This window comes from Carassius gibelio, chromosome B4, assembly GCF_023724105.1.
Source record: "Carassius gibelio isolate Cgi1373 ecotype wild population from Czech Republic chromosome B4, carGib1.2-hapl.c, whole genome shotgun sequence".
NCBI lineage: Eukaryota > Metazoa > Chordata > Actinopteri > Cypriniformes > Cyprinidae > Carassius > Carassius gibelio.
In genome coordinates this window covers 24,519,197-24,533,806 of record NC_068399.1, presented here as the reverse complement: position 1 = coordinate 24,533,806, position 14,610 = coordinate 24,519,197, and positions in this window count along the sequence as shown.

The window sequence follows — 14,610 nt, the reverse complement described above, 5'->3', positions numbered from 1 at the left end:
GTGTAAAAACATAGAAGCTGGCAGGGAACTTGTTTAATTATCTTGAAAATGTAACATGAAAAAATCATAAGAACAGGCTTCAATATTTTGGTTATTTTTCATCATGAGAATAGGCTTTATTTTCTTTAACAAAATAAAATGACTCAATCTCTTCATTTTGGTTTGAAATTAGTTTGAATGCATGTACATCTAATCACTATAGACGCATATACTTGCATATGTGTATTCTAGTGTGTTTAGCGTTTTTGTAACATAGTACACGGGCACAAACATGCACACGCACCTGAATACATCCCTATGAGAACAAACACACTCCTGTTTCACACTAATTTTAAGCTTGTCCTAGTGGAGGGTCCTTCCCCTACAATCACTGTGAGTCTGTTTTATGGACAATAAAAGCTTTAAACAGAAACACTATGTCTTTGCTTTAAATGGCACTGTCTTTCCTTTAAACTGCTGCTTTATAGCATAAGTCGTAAAGGCTGTATAATTCAGCAGCATTTTACTGATGCTGCTCCTGGCACTCTGCCTGCCAGTCAACAAATGACGCTTGTGCTGCGGAGGGCGGAAGAGAGAGAGAGAGAGAGAGACCCAGATGCCCTGCTGCACTGAATCACTAGCTGTGCTTAAACTCTGTGCAGTGAGACAAATTCCATTACAGAGACACACAAACCCTGAGTCGGGCCTGACGCACTGCCAGAATTTTGATAAGATTAGATCTCAGATGAAATTAGTGAAGAATAATTTCTGTGCTCTGAAAACACGTGATGTTATGAATATTTTGTGGAATTCTATTCATTTGATCATGAATACTCAATATATATATATCAGTAGATAAATAGATTATGATTGTTTTTTTAAGTGCACTGATAAATATGATTTTGTGGTGAAGTAAATGATACAGAAAAACAAATGTAATATCTACATTAAGTAATTTAGTGCGGGCAAGAATTAAATAAAAAGAGTAAACTCAATATTAGTACTACATTTTTTTATTTATTCTTGAGCTTGTAGAAATTAAGAAATGTAAACTTATAAGTATATTTTACTTGGAATTGTTTGATATTTTTACAAAGATAAGTAGATATCAAAGTCGTGATCCTGCTGTTCCCATCATGCACTTGGGCATGAATTATTAATAAGGTATTTTTTTTTTGCTGTTTTTGAGATGTATTTACACTGTTATATGGTTGCTTTTGTTGTTAGGTATACTCAAACACTTTTTTCTGATTGTTACCATCATTGTCTATCATGTGCAGAGTATTCAGGTCTCTTGTGTTCATTTGGTTACACTGAGTCAACATATTTCCGTAAAAAGAATAAGGAGCTGTCTACTTGCTTGCGTACATGTTTATAAGTGAACCACATGCTTTAATGGCATTTTTTTCAGTGCTATGTTGTTAGAGTAAAGTTTACAAACTATGTGTGAAATGAGTATTGCAAAAAGTTAATTTACTTACTTTCTTTCATAATTTTGAATATACTTAGTTAAATAGATTTTGCTTAATTCCATACTTAAATTGTACTTAAAAAAAAACTAGCAAAACAGAAATTAAGTTTTACTTGTTTTTTTTTCGTCTAAAACAAGCTTTAGACTTTATAGAATGTGATTTCAACTTGTCTGTTAGTTAAATAAATTGAACATAAATCTGTTTCAAAAGTGTGATAATCACTTCTCATTTTGTCCACGAAGATTTTTCAGCTCTTATAATCATGAAAAAAAAGAAAACCCGTAAATTTTTTCAAAATGTACATAACTCATAACTAAACGTTTCTCTGAGAATGGTCTGACAACTTTACAGCTTGAATATATTTTCAATATACATTTCAAAGCAAAGCAGCTTACATTGCGTTTAAAACATATATTTTTTATTCTCCCCTGTTTGAGCTAAAAACACCTCTAAACTAAAATTAATTAATTAATTAATTAATTAAATTGGAAGATTATCGGACCATGTTTTACAGGAATATAGTTCAATCAAATGTATTTAATGTTGAATCCAAATTTTAGCTTGGCATTTCTTTGTAACTACTTTTGGTTTGTTAATTTGCCCAATTTTGTCTTGAAACACCTTCAAATAACTAAGTTCAAGTGCTATTTAGAAAATGAGTGAAAAAAATGTCTATAATTCTTCTGCATTAACTGATGCTATCAATTCAGTTTGTTTTTAATGGGCTGGGGACCCTTTCAAAAGGTACAAATCATTTATGCAGAATATTAACACTTGGGTACAAATATGTATCTTTAAGTTACTAAAATGGGTAAATAAGGGACATATGTACATTTTAAAAGGGTACCAAACCAATCCAGGGACACCACAGATTTGTGCCTTTTTCTGTGATAATGAGTTTAAATAATAACTCACATCTACATTATTGAACACAATTGAAGAAAACAACCTCTTTGAGTCTCTTTCCCTTCTATTTTCCCCTCTCTCTCTCTTTCTGCTTCTCCCTTCATCTATCCACCATTCCTTCCATCAATCGCTCGTCTGTCACGCTGCAGGAGCACCCAATCTATCACAGGTTAGAGTTCGGGGGCAATGTGACTCTGAGCATTGGAGCGTTCCCTCCATCACACTCTTTCCCTCTCCGTTTCTCCTCCTCACTCCCTAACAGACAGGAGTGAAGGGAGCGGGAGGTTGATGGAAATTTTCAGTGAGCATTTAACGTTTAGTGTTCCTAAAAAATGCCAGGGTTATTTTGTGAGTTTTACAATAAAAAAGGTGCTCGCTGTCTTCCCGGTGGCAGCGGCAGGCATTAAAACTCAAGCCAAGTCATTACCCGGCCAGCATGCGAGGAGAGTAGGGCATGGGGGGATTCACTTTGGACAAGTGGTCTTCAATAAGTCCCACTCTTGAGATCCGAGGTTTTATATGGGGTAGTGGTGGTGGGTGGTCTATTTCTGGGGTATTTGTGATGTTTGTGTCGCTAAAATTAATGAGATATTGAGTCGCTCACCTCTCCTCTGCCCTCTGATTCCAAATTAAATTTGTGGGATCTTGAGGGTGGGACAGCCTCCTACCTCTCAAAGCCAAATCAATTACTATTGGCCGCCGTGCAATTGATTTTGAATCGCATTGCATGCAGATGGGCGACATATATTATTCAGAAACATATATAATCACATGCACTTGTGTCTGTGACCTCACAGGAAATTCAAATATGGAGCGTGTACAGTATTTTAGATTGCTCCTGTGGCAGTTTTGAGTGGCAATCAATCAGATTTTCCAGATATATCGACCGCAAACAGGTGAGAGCAGGCCAAAGGCCAGCAGAGGGTCGGGACCCAGAACGGGGACCTCTGATAAAAAGCACAACCTCTGATTTACACCACGCCCCCAGACAGGCGTATCGGTGACCTTAGCCATGACTGCAACCATGACAATCAGGCCACTGTTGCTGTGGGAAGATAATAAGAGAGAAGCTAGTTTGTGCATCAGTGCCCTATGTACACACACACAAGCACACACACACCTGATGTGCAGAGTTATGGGTGAATCGTTCTGCCTTGATCGACCATCTCTCTCGCAACCATTAACACAGTGAATCATCCTCTGCTGCTCTGGTACTACAAAAATTAACCTCAGTTTGGCTTTATAGTTTAAAAAAGGTACAGAAATCAGAAAAAGAATAAGATAAAAATCCAGATCAGAATCAGGATTAGAATCTAAATCTAAAGCAGAGTCAGAATCTAAACAAGACTCAAATTCTGAATCTGAATAAAAATCGTGGATCAGACTTAAACTACAAACTCAGGATTAAAATCAGTCTCAGAATCTCGATCAGAATCAAAATCAGAGTCAGATTCAAAATACTACTTAAAATCAGAAATCTGATTTTGAATCACAAAGTCAGTGTCAAAATTAGAAACAGGAAACACAAGCAGAATAAAAAACAATCAGGCTCAAACTCAGAGTCAGAATTAAAATAACACTCAAAATCTGAATCTGAAGTATAAAAAAAAAAGAATCATAATCATAGTCAGAGTCAGAAATAAAATAAGACTTAAAATCACAATCTGAATATGAATCAAAGTCAGTATCCAGTTTAGAACTAGGAACAGAATCAGAATACGACTCAGGATCAGAATCTGATTCAAAATTATTAAATATTAGAGCCCGACCGATATATCGGCCGGCCGATATTATCGGCCGATATGAGCTAATTGCATTTAAATCGGCATCGGCGTTCATAACGGCCGATGAAACATGAGAAACAGTCTCATGCTTCAGTCATGTTATGAGTGTTGCATAGTTTGCCCACCAGTGGGCGGTCTGCAGCTCCAGAGTGGCAACAGCGCCAGAAATCCACAAAGAAGAAAGCGATCAGCCAAGCCACCCAGGTGAGTCTGTCGTTCGTCATGTGAAATGATTGTAGATTTAGTTCATACACTGTATATAAAAACGGTGTGGTAGTTCTAGTTAACGGTCCTATCATTATCACTTCTAAATATTCTGTAACATCACTTACAGCCGCTAATGCATTGCTATATTAGATTAGCCACAAAGCTAATACCATGTTTATCAGTGGAAGAGCGCGAACGTTAATAAGAGGTCGAACTATAATGTTAGCGTTTAACTTATTCTTATTCTATTGCGGTGTGTTTCCCACATAATGACCGCGTAATGGGCCTTTCACACAGGACGCGGTATGCACAGCGCTTGCCCCCTGGGTTTAGCATTGCCCTTCAGATACAACGCGATTTGTGCTGCGCTGCGCTATGGCGTAGGCGGAGTTTTAAAAACTTTTAGCGGGAGCTCTTTCATAGTCTGTTGTTCCTCCTTTCGGTCAGCAGCAAACATGTATCTGTCCCGTTGTAAGAAGCGAGCGATAGCGCTAGTCCTGCTGATGAGAATTAAGAGAGAAGCAAGGAAGAAGAGGCTACCCTCAGGTCCAGGGAACAATTTGGTGAATTCAGGCTGGTTACGTTACTCTAACGCTAATATAGCTTCCTTTTTAGCAGGCCCCTTGAATGCTTGCTATTAACTTGTTTGAAGGTGGTTCTTCTCAAAATTGACAGCGGTGTGTTCATGACACTAACGTTAACCATTCAACTTCGAATTGATTCCGTAATCTTCCGGTAACAGTAGGCTAACTTTACGTTCGCCAGCGCATGACGATGTTTTTATTCAGACTGCACAAAGAGAAGAGGAGAAGATAAACGGGTCCGTTGTGAATGTGTCTGTGAGAGCAAATATAGTGTAGTTACAGTAACTACAGTAGGTGCGTCAGAAATGATTAAACCAGATGGGACATGTAAATAAATGTGAGCTGAACAAGCGCTTTTTTCTTTTCTTTTTTTTTCTTACATATTGTTTCAAAGCAGCTTTACAGACATAACAGGAAAATGTTGAAATAATAGTGTTAAATATAAGGAGGTTAATACCTATTGCTTGACATATATATATATAATTTTTGCCTATGTAGGAGATCCCTGTTTATTATTATTATAATTCTAATGATGACATGTGTAATGATATATGGTGATATTATTAATACACATGCTTATTCTTTCTTTGTCTCTCTTTCTGCCCTACAGATGGCTGAAAAAGGTGAATGCTGTAGCAGCAAAGTGTGGGACTACTTCTGCAAATACTTTAACTTTAGTATTATAATTTATTTACAGTACACACAGAGACTGTTAAAACCAGCTTCAACTGGAAGAAAGTAAAAGTGTTAAATGTTTAAAACCAGACTGTTTTTTGATCATTAAAAAATATATACTTTTGATGTGCAATTGTTTAGTGATTGAGACCGTAATCTAAGGCTTTTTTTTAACATAATCCCTTCTGGAAAATGGTTTATACATACACATACATATACATAGAACAGGCAGATATTTTGCTATTGAATGTTGTGTAAGTGCAGCTTATAGGAAATGGGTCTAATATCCAGTTTATTTTCAAAATCAAAATATCGGCTTATAAATCGGCTCTTTTCGAGTTAATATCGGCATCGGCATCGGCCCCCAAAAATCCATATCGGTCGGGCTCTATTAAATATTTTAAAATATGTCTACAAATCTGAATCAGAATGAGTTATAATTAAGGGATCAGGATTAGAATCAAGTACAGAATGAAAAAAAAATCTAATCTGGATCAGAATCTAGATTAAAGGGGGGGTGAAATGCTCGTTTTCACTCAATATCCTGTTAATCTTGAGTACCAATAGACTAGTACTGCATCCTTCATTACTCCAAAAAGTATTTAGTTTAATTATATTTGTAAGAGAAAGATAGTCTTTACCGATTTTTCCCGGAAAAACACGAGCGCCTGGAGGCGTGACGTGTGGGCGGAGCTAAAGAATCACGAGCGCCAGTAGGCTTTTGTGTTGAGAGCGTTTGGAAGCTGTGACAGCTGTGAAGGCTGAAACCGAACGAGAGCAGCAGCAGCAACGACTCGCTCCAAGCGGGGCTCGAACCCGGGTCTCCGATGGGAGGTGGACGCACTAACAAGGAGGCAGAGATATTTTAAGCAGTTTTACTCACCGGTTCCAACACACGATCGTGACCCTTTTTCGTTGGGATTGCATCATCCTTAAGAAATAAACGATACGCAAATCCGTCGTCAAACTGGGCTTTGTTTGTAAAACAAGCATTTTAGAAATGCAGGGAACAAACACAAACACTTGCACAACTCCGTTGATGCTCTGTAAAAATAAACTCCATCCACTGGTCCCTTAATGCTGTTTTTTCTTTGGTAATCTGTGCAGGGTTGTCTTGCCCTGGCAACCAAAAACACACTCCTTTTGTGACATTTTGCGACGCTCTCGCTCTGATCAGCGAATGCCTGTTGTGCTCTCACCCCTATGGCTCTCACTCAGTGCTCTGCTATACGGGAGCGCGTGCTCTTCCGGCAGACGTGCCCTCAGGACCCATATAAGGAAATTCCGCTCCATCTAACGTCACACAGAGCCATACTCGAAAAAACCTTTCCGAAACTTGTGACAAACCGGAAGGAGTATTTTTGGAACAGAAATACACCTTCAAACGTACAACTTAATTTTTGAAACTTTGTCCATGTTTAGCATGGGAATCCAACTCTTTAACAGTGTAAAAAACTCAGTATGCATGAAATAGCATTCTCCCCCCCCCCCCCCCCTTTAAATCTGAGTCGGATTCAAAATAGTACTCAAACTCAGAATCTAGATACAAATAGATACAAGTCTAGATACAAACTAGGACATAAAAACAAAATTCTGAATATTAATCATAATCAAAGTCAGTTTCAGGATTAGAACCAGGAAGAGATAATAAACTCAGTATAAGAAGTGAAATAAGAATCATAACTCAAAATCAGAGTTAAAATCAAATTAGGACTCAAATTCAGAATCTGACTACCATTCATAATCAGTCAGGATCAGGATTAGAATCCTGAAGCAGAAAAAGAGTATAAGAATCTGAAACAAAATCTGGAACAGAATACGAATCTGATTTAAAATCAGAGTCAAGATAAAAGTCAGTATCAGAACTAGAATCAAGAACAGAATAAGAGTCAGAACATGAATCAAAATCAGATTCCGAATCAAAATAAGACTATAATTATAATATGAGTCATAATCAAAGCATCGGGATTAGAATCAGGTAAAGAATAAGAATTAGAGTCTGAATCAGGATTAAGATCGATAAGAATCTGTATCAAACTCCAGGCCCAAAAAGAATCTTAAACACACACAACAAAATATAAATCAAAACAAAATGAAAATTACATCAATCAGGATGCACATAGAATACTAAATGTAAAGAAGGTGGTAAAAAAAACTCTGCATCGACCAGTCCTTCCCAAAATTCAGCTCTACTAAGATATTAAAACAAGAGAGCTAATCTGGGGCAAACTCAGCAGTTTTAAACATGATTTACAACAGATCAAAGAGCTTTTCTTGTGTGTAAATGAACCTCAGTACAGAGTGTTCTCTTCTGAGTAATGAAAATACAAAGACTCTGCAAAGGAGAAATACACTTTTTTTCATTCACTCTCTATGCCCCCTCAAGATCCTGCCTTTAACTAAAGTGTCTTGCCTTCCATCCCCTCTCTCTCTCTCTCTCTCCTCACTCTTTCTCCAGGGTAATAAGTCGGCTCTCTCATTCCGTCACACGCTGTGCTACATTGATCAGGCCTGCAGGTCAAGTTCAATAGGAGCAGTGAGTGCCTCTTTTTTTCCCCTTCCTGAGACCAACACGCACACATACACATTCTGAAACACACATAATTACACACAAAAATACACACACACGCACTCACATTCCTCATTCACACATACAAAGTGTTACGTGTCCCTCTAAGGAGGTCAGACTCCTGGAACGACTGTTCCAGCCTGTAAACAGCGGCAAGGCTCCCACTTCATTAACATTCAAGCACACAAACAAACAGTCAGAAACGAGAGCAGAACGTTCCAGAAAAACAGTGTGTGATGTTTGCGGGTTGACGGTGACAGGAAATTTCGCACACACAAACACATGCATGCATCTTCTCCAGTGAAGCCTCAAGCGCCGCATTTCTGTTTGCATTAATTTGTATTTTAGAAGGACACCGACCTCCATGGTTCCTAATTTATCCCGAAGAGAGCGATAATTCATTTAATAATTTTTACATTAAAAACTTGGTGCTGCACTACTGGGGTGTTTTATAGGATGGTTTTAGCATTAAAAGGAGTTAGCATTTATTGCTAACAGTGAGGGTCGTTATGAGACACGCTGACCTCCACAGACACACAAATGAATTTATGAAGTATTCTCACAGCCATCGTAGACAACACATTAGCACACACAATCTCATGAAACAGCCCTCGGTCCGTTTGCACTGGACCATGGCAAACAGAGCACATCTGTTAATACACACAAAGTAATTACACTTTCATTTAACACACACACACACACCACTTTTCATTAAACACACTCTGACTGTTTTGAGCAGAAGAAACATCTCATTAGCCACTGCTGGGAAGTGCTAGATGTGTGTGTGTGTGTACATGAATTGCTTTGTATAGTCGAATGGCACTAGCATGTCATAGCACTTTGTTCCCCTTCTGTTACGGCTATTTTGTCAATTTATCTTTATTTCTTTCCGTTTGATGAAGACAAACTGTATCGCTGCAGAGGCATTTTTCACTTCTGCTGTCCTCCCCTTAAAAAATTACCATAAACACTACAGCTTCTGCCAAAATATAGTATTTGCTCAAGATATAGTTACTGAAAATCAGCCATCACTGTCATCAAAACAAGACATTTATAGAAGAACAATGTTTTAAGAAGTTTCCATATTAGTCTTTTGGTTTTAAGGGTTCAGGAGCAGAATCTGAATTAAAATCAGAGACAAAATTTCAATCAGAATATGAGTTATAAACAAAGGATCTGGATTAGAATCAGGAACAGAATCTGAATCAAAGATCACACCCAAAATTAGAACACACCCAAAGAATCTGAATCTGATTTCAAATTAGAATCAAAACATAAACAAACAATATATTTATAAATATACATTATTAATGACTTCACAAAGTTTCTTATGGTTTTGAGATAGCAGATATCAAAAGATCAGGATTAGAATCAGTAACAGAATCTGAATCAAAATCATAGTCAAAATTTGAATCAGAATATGAATCAATATCAAAGGTTCAGAGTCTAAATCTGAATCTGATTCAAAATTAGAATAAAAACAAGTCATAAACAAGATATTTATGACAAAAAAATATTGAATTCCCATAGTCTATTAGGGTATATATAAGTCATAATCAAAGTATCAGTATTAGTATCTGAATCAACATGGGATTCAAAATTTGAATCAGAATAGTAGTCATAAACAATGGATCAGCATTAGAATCAGGAACAGAATCTGAATCAAAACGAGTCAAAATTACAATCAGAACCAGTGATAATCAATCAGCAACAAAATCAAAATAAGAGTTAGAATCTGAATCAAAACGAGTCAAAAAAAGAATAACAATTGTATTCATAATTAAAAAAATGATCAGAGTATAAATATGAGGCAATAACAAACATATCAAAATATGAGGCAATAACAAACAAGGAATAAATTACCAAAAAAGTATTTTGAGGAGTGCCCATTTTAATCTGTTGTGGTTCTACAGTATAGTAAGTGTAGCTCAATTTGATATTTTAACATCGTCAATGGCAAAGATGGGTTTTTAATCAAGCATACAGAAATTGCATTATTTTCAAGTTCCTCATTGTCTCATATTACGAGCTGAAAAAGGCAGCAGGTTTCTTCAAACATGGCTGTTAACACAGAAGAGCAGCTGAACGCTCACTGTAAACATTAATTTTAAGACACACCAGCAGCAGTTCAATTCTATAAACATTAGAAAACACATTTAGAATCAGAATCAGAATCCTTGGTAATAACTGAGAGGGTGTCGTTATATTCAATCTATCAACTGCCAAGATGTGTTTTGAATGTGGATATGTTTACTTAAATCTAATAAAACAGACTACAACTTCCTAAATGAGGCCTTTTTAGCATGACACTGGACAGTAAAGGGAGTTTTAGGAGAGGATGGAGGTCTAAATGGTTGCTATGGTGCCACAGGGTCGTGGGGATCACAGCTGCAAGAGACAGCTTTAGGAGATCGCTAACAATTGGGGGTCCGCTAATCACACACACACACACACACACACTCACTTATAGAGGCAGCTTTAAATGAAGCACCAGTGCCAGTGCAGAACGCTTCACTCTTAGCAGGAATTCTGTGAGCAGCCACTCAGCCTTTCTCTGTTTCACCCCTTCATTCTGCAAATCTCTCACCTCTAGCCCCTCTGTTGGGCCAGCAAACCACTTCACAATCCCACCCTCCCACTTCCACACACACAAACACTTCAAGATGTCCTTGGTCCTTTATGGCGGAGGACAGATGGTGTCCTGCCTTAAACCACTCAATTCTTTTTTCCCTTCTTTCTCTATTTTGTATCTGTTCAGGAAGGGGGAGACAGGCTCTTGGGAAAGTGACCTAAACGTGGTGAACAATTTAGTGAGGCTTGAGTGGATAAAGAAAAAAAAAGTGCATTAAAAAGATGAATTTGATGTTTGTCTCAAACATTTTTAATCATGCATTTAAAGCAACAATCATATACTCAGACCTATTTTAACCCCCACTTACACGCACAAAACAAAGGCCCAAACAAAGGGGTATTATTCCTTTCTAATGTGTAGTTGGACCATTTAGTGCACCTTAACAACTAAACACACACACACACACACATCTTCCATTTATTCCATCTCTGCTGTGTGACTGGAGTTTTACTGTGTTAACCTGTGCTGGATGCACAGATTCAGCTCTTCTTCAGCTGTGAGTGTGGCCATCAGTGTTCAACTGGAGAGATTAACAGCCGTTTTAACCCCTAGTTCAGACAGCTGTATTGATCTGAACTGATATACTTCTATATAAATCCCCAGCAAGACAAACCAGCCTTGAAATCTGGGTTTAATCTGAGGTTAGCCCATCTATATCGATCCACGAGGGCTTTCAAGATTTTACTGTTCTAGAAGAGTTTTCTGAGGTTCATGAGGGGTGTATTAATGTTCTTGAATCATGGGATTGTTCTGATGCTGGAGTTCATATATAAAGAGAGTTATACATTAATATGTCCATGTTGAACAGAACTTTACTTGCCTAGATCACTGCAATGTTCTGGAACCTAGATTTGTAATGCTCTAGAATGGTATATGTATCAAATGTTCTAGAACACTGAAGATGTTTTGATGCTAATATTTTAAAATTGTATTAAATTTCACGTAAACGGAATATTATTGTTCTAAATTATTCGAATTGTAAGATGCTGAGGCCAACCCTGAGGCTATCAGCGCAGACATAAGAACATTTCTATGCTGAAATACATATATTGCAAATACAAAAATTATGTACAGTCAGCTGGTTCCATTAACATGAAATACTGAGTTTTAATTTAGCTATATATTCTCTAATTCCATAAATGTTACTACATTATTTTAGTAATTATGAAAAATAATATAGGAGCAGCAAAAATGTTACAGTAATATACAATATAGTAATATGCTAAAGTGTTCTGTACAATCTCTAACTGAGATGAAAGATGGCACTAGTTACGATTGTATTACCCATTTCAGTCGTGTAAATTTCAGATATTTAGAGTTGTATTGGACGACAGTGAATATTACAAAACATCAGACCAATGAATTGAGCTTCTGAACAATCAGAGGCAGCGTATCCTCAAGTTTAATGTTTAACTTGCTAGCTACAATCATGAGGTTGTTGTGACACTGAGGTTCAAGCATACATACCAAAAGGTCATGTGCTTGCATTTGGAAGACAATTTTAAACCACGGCGACCCTGAAAAATGACATATTTATACTCTCACATCCTCAGAGAATAGATCAGGATGCAAAACGAGCAAAACACCCATGTGGATTTTTAATGGTCTGTTGCAATGGTGGTAAAATCCAATCAGCCATTAAACTACTAAACTCTTGCATCTGAGTCAAGGAGAAAAAGAGACTTAAGTTTTATTTCCATCAAGTCATAAAAGTTCAGGGAACAGGGGAATCAATCAGCGCTATCAGGCTGCGAGTTAGCCGCCTTCCAAAGATCATGGACAATCAACTAAATATCTTAATGACTTTGGATTTGCACATTACAGTTTTATCATAACTGCCTAAGCTTCTCAGACAAAGATTTACACCCATTATCTAAATAATACCCCTAATTAGTGTGTTCATTATATCCTCCCACACAAAGCCAAAGACACAGACACCTCTGGATTACCTTCTTAATCTGATGATGCAGTGTCATTCTCCCACTCACTCCAACCAGCGCCAAATGTTTGTCACAATCAGGCAGAAAACACATAATCCTCACAAATTCTCTAAATCAGAGGAACATCGTGGCAGACATGGAGCTAAAATCTGAATGCTCAGACCATAGAAAGGGATAGAAGCATGCTGGAGCTTTAATCATAACCCTATTAAATCCAAAACCCTTTTGAAAAATACATATAGTTCTGCATTTGTTGTAATAATGGATGTACCTGCCGGGCTTCCAATGTATTCATATTTAAACAACTACCTAATAAAAATTAGAGAGCTATTGGGTGTAAGAGGAGAAAAAGCAAGCGGGAAATATTATTATTACTATTATTAATATGATTTAAAAGTATATATATATATATATATATATGCACTGAGCGTAAAGTATACAGAACCTTATTTTAGCTATGATATTTAATATAAAAATATATCTGATCGTGGGTTTTCAAAGAAGTGGTTTTAAAATGTATTAGATTTTAAACATTTGTTCAATGAAATATTGCAAGCACAAGCATAAAAAAAAACAGTACTCTTCAGATTCACTTTCACACCAAAATGTTTTTGAAACAGGTGGCTTCTGAAGGGTTTGAACTAATGTGATGAGCCGGTGTTTCTGCTGCATGTATGTGTGGGAGACTGTGTTTGGGGTGCTATTGACCCTAGTTTTGCCGTGCTCAGTGGGGGCCTTAATACAGAGAGCTGAAATGCCCCTCTTTTATAAGAAGCATAATAGCCATTCGCTCACAGCTGACCAACACAATCAAAGGGAGAGGAGGCATGTGGGATTACAGATTTAACGAGCCCTTTGTGCAGACTAATTACATGTGAATGAGGGTCTGTAGGAGCTATTCCACCCCTTATATCTACCACAGGTGAACCCCAAACAAACCTCCCACACACAGTCAGACTGACAAAAAACACAACACAATGATATATATGTACTGTATGACATAATTTGCAATTAATTTGTTTTCAGTGCATTTTATTGAAAATGCTAAATACTGAAGCAATGAAAAATGCTCAAATATTTTTCTAACAAAGATTACTAATGTTTTACCAAACAAAGATACCATTTCAGTTTTTTTACTTCGAAAATGTATTTCGTAGTTACTGGCCACTTCTTTTTGACTATGTATAGCCTTACTAACAATTTCTGAATAAAAAAATGTTACTGTGCCAAAACAACAACAAAAATTCAGTAGAAATGTTTATTATAATAAATTATGGGCTTCATGAAACCATGGACAGGTATTATTCAGTGTTACCAGACTGTTCTATTCCTGCTATGGAGAAAAGAAAAAAAGTATAAAAAGAAAAATCCCCATGATGATCATGTTTTGAATTGGAACATTTAGTTACTCAACAGTCCTATCTAATTAAGCCATGAGAAATTAAATAACTCCAGCACAGGGTCGATATAATTACTGCTAATTTATTACTCAGATTATTCCCCACTAATTCTTATTCTCTCAAACGCAGATTGGAGGAACTATACCAGAGAGATAACTGTTTAATAATAATAACGCTAGGCCTTTTCGTCCCTTTAACGGGTCTAGCATCGTTTATGCGTTATTAGGATGTGTAATTGAACAGCCCATAGTTTGCATATTACTTTATTAAGCTAATGTGTTTTCTGCTTGGCCATGCACAACTGTGTTAAAGCTTCTGAATCTTAAAATTACAACTCAATTAACACGACTGCTCCTTGCATTTCACCAAAACTCATGAGCATTAGGCACTCAAAATAAGTATCACTGGACCATCATGCTTTTTTAGACATACTACTACTACCATATATTTTTTACCATGTAT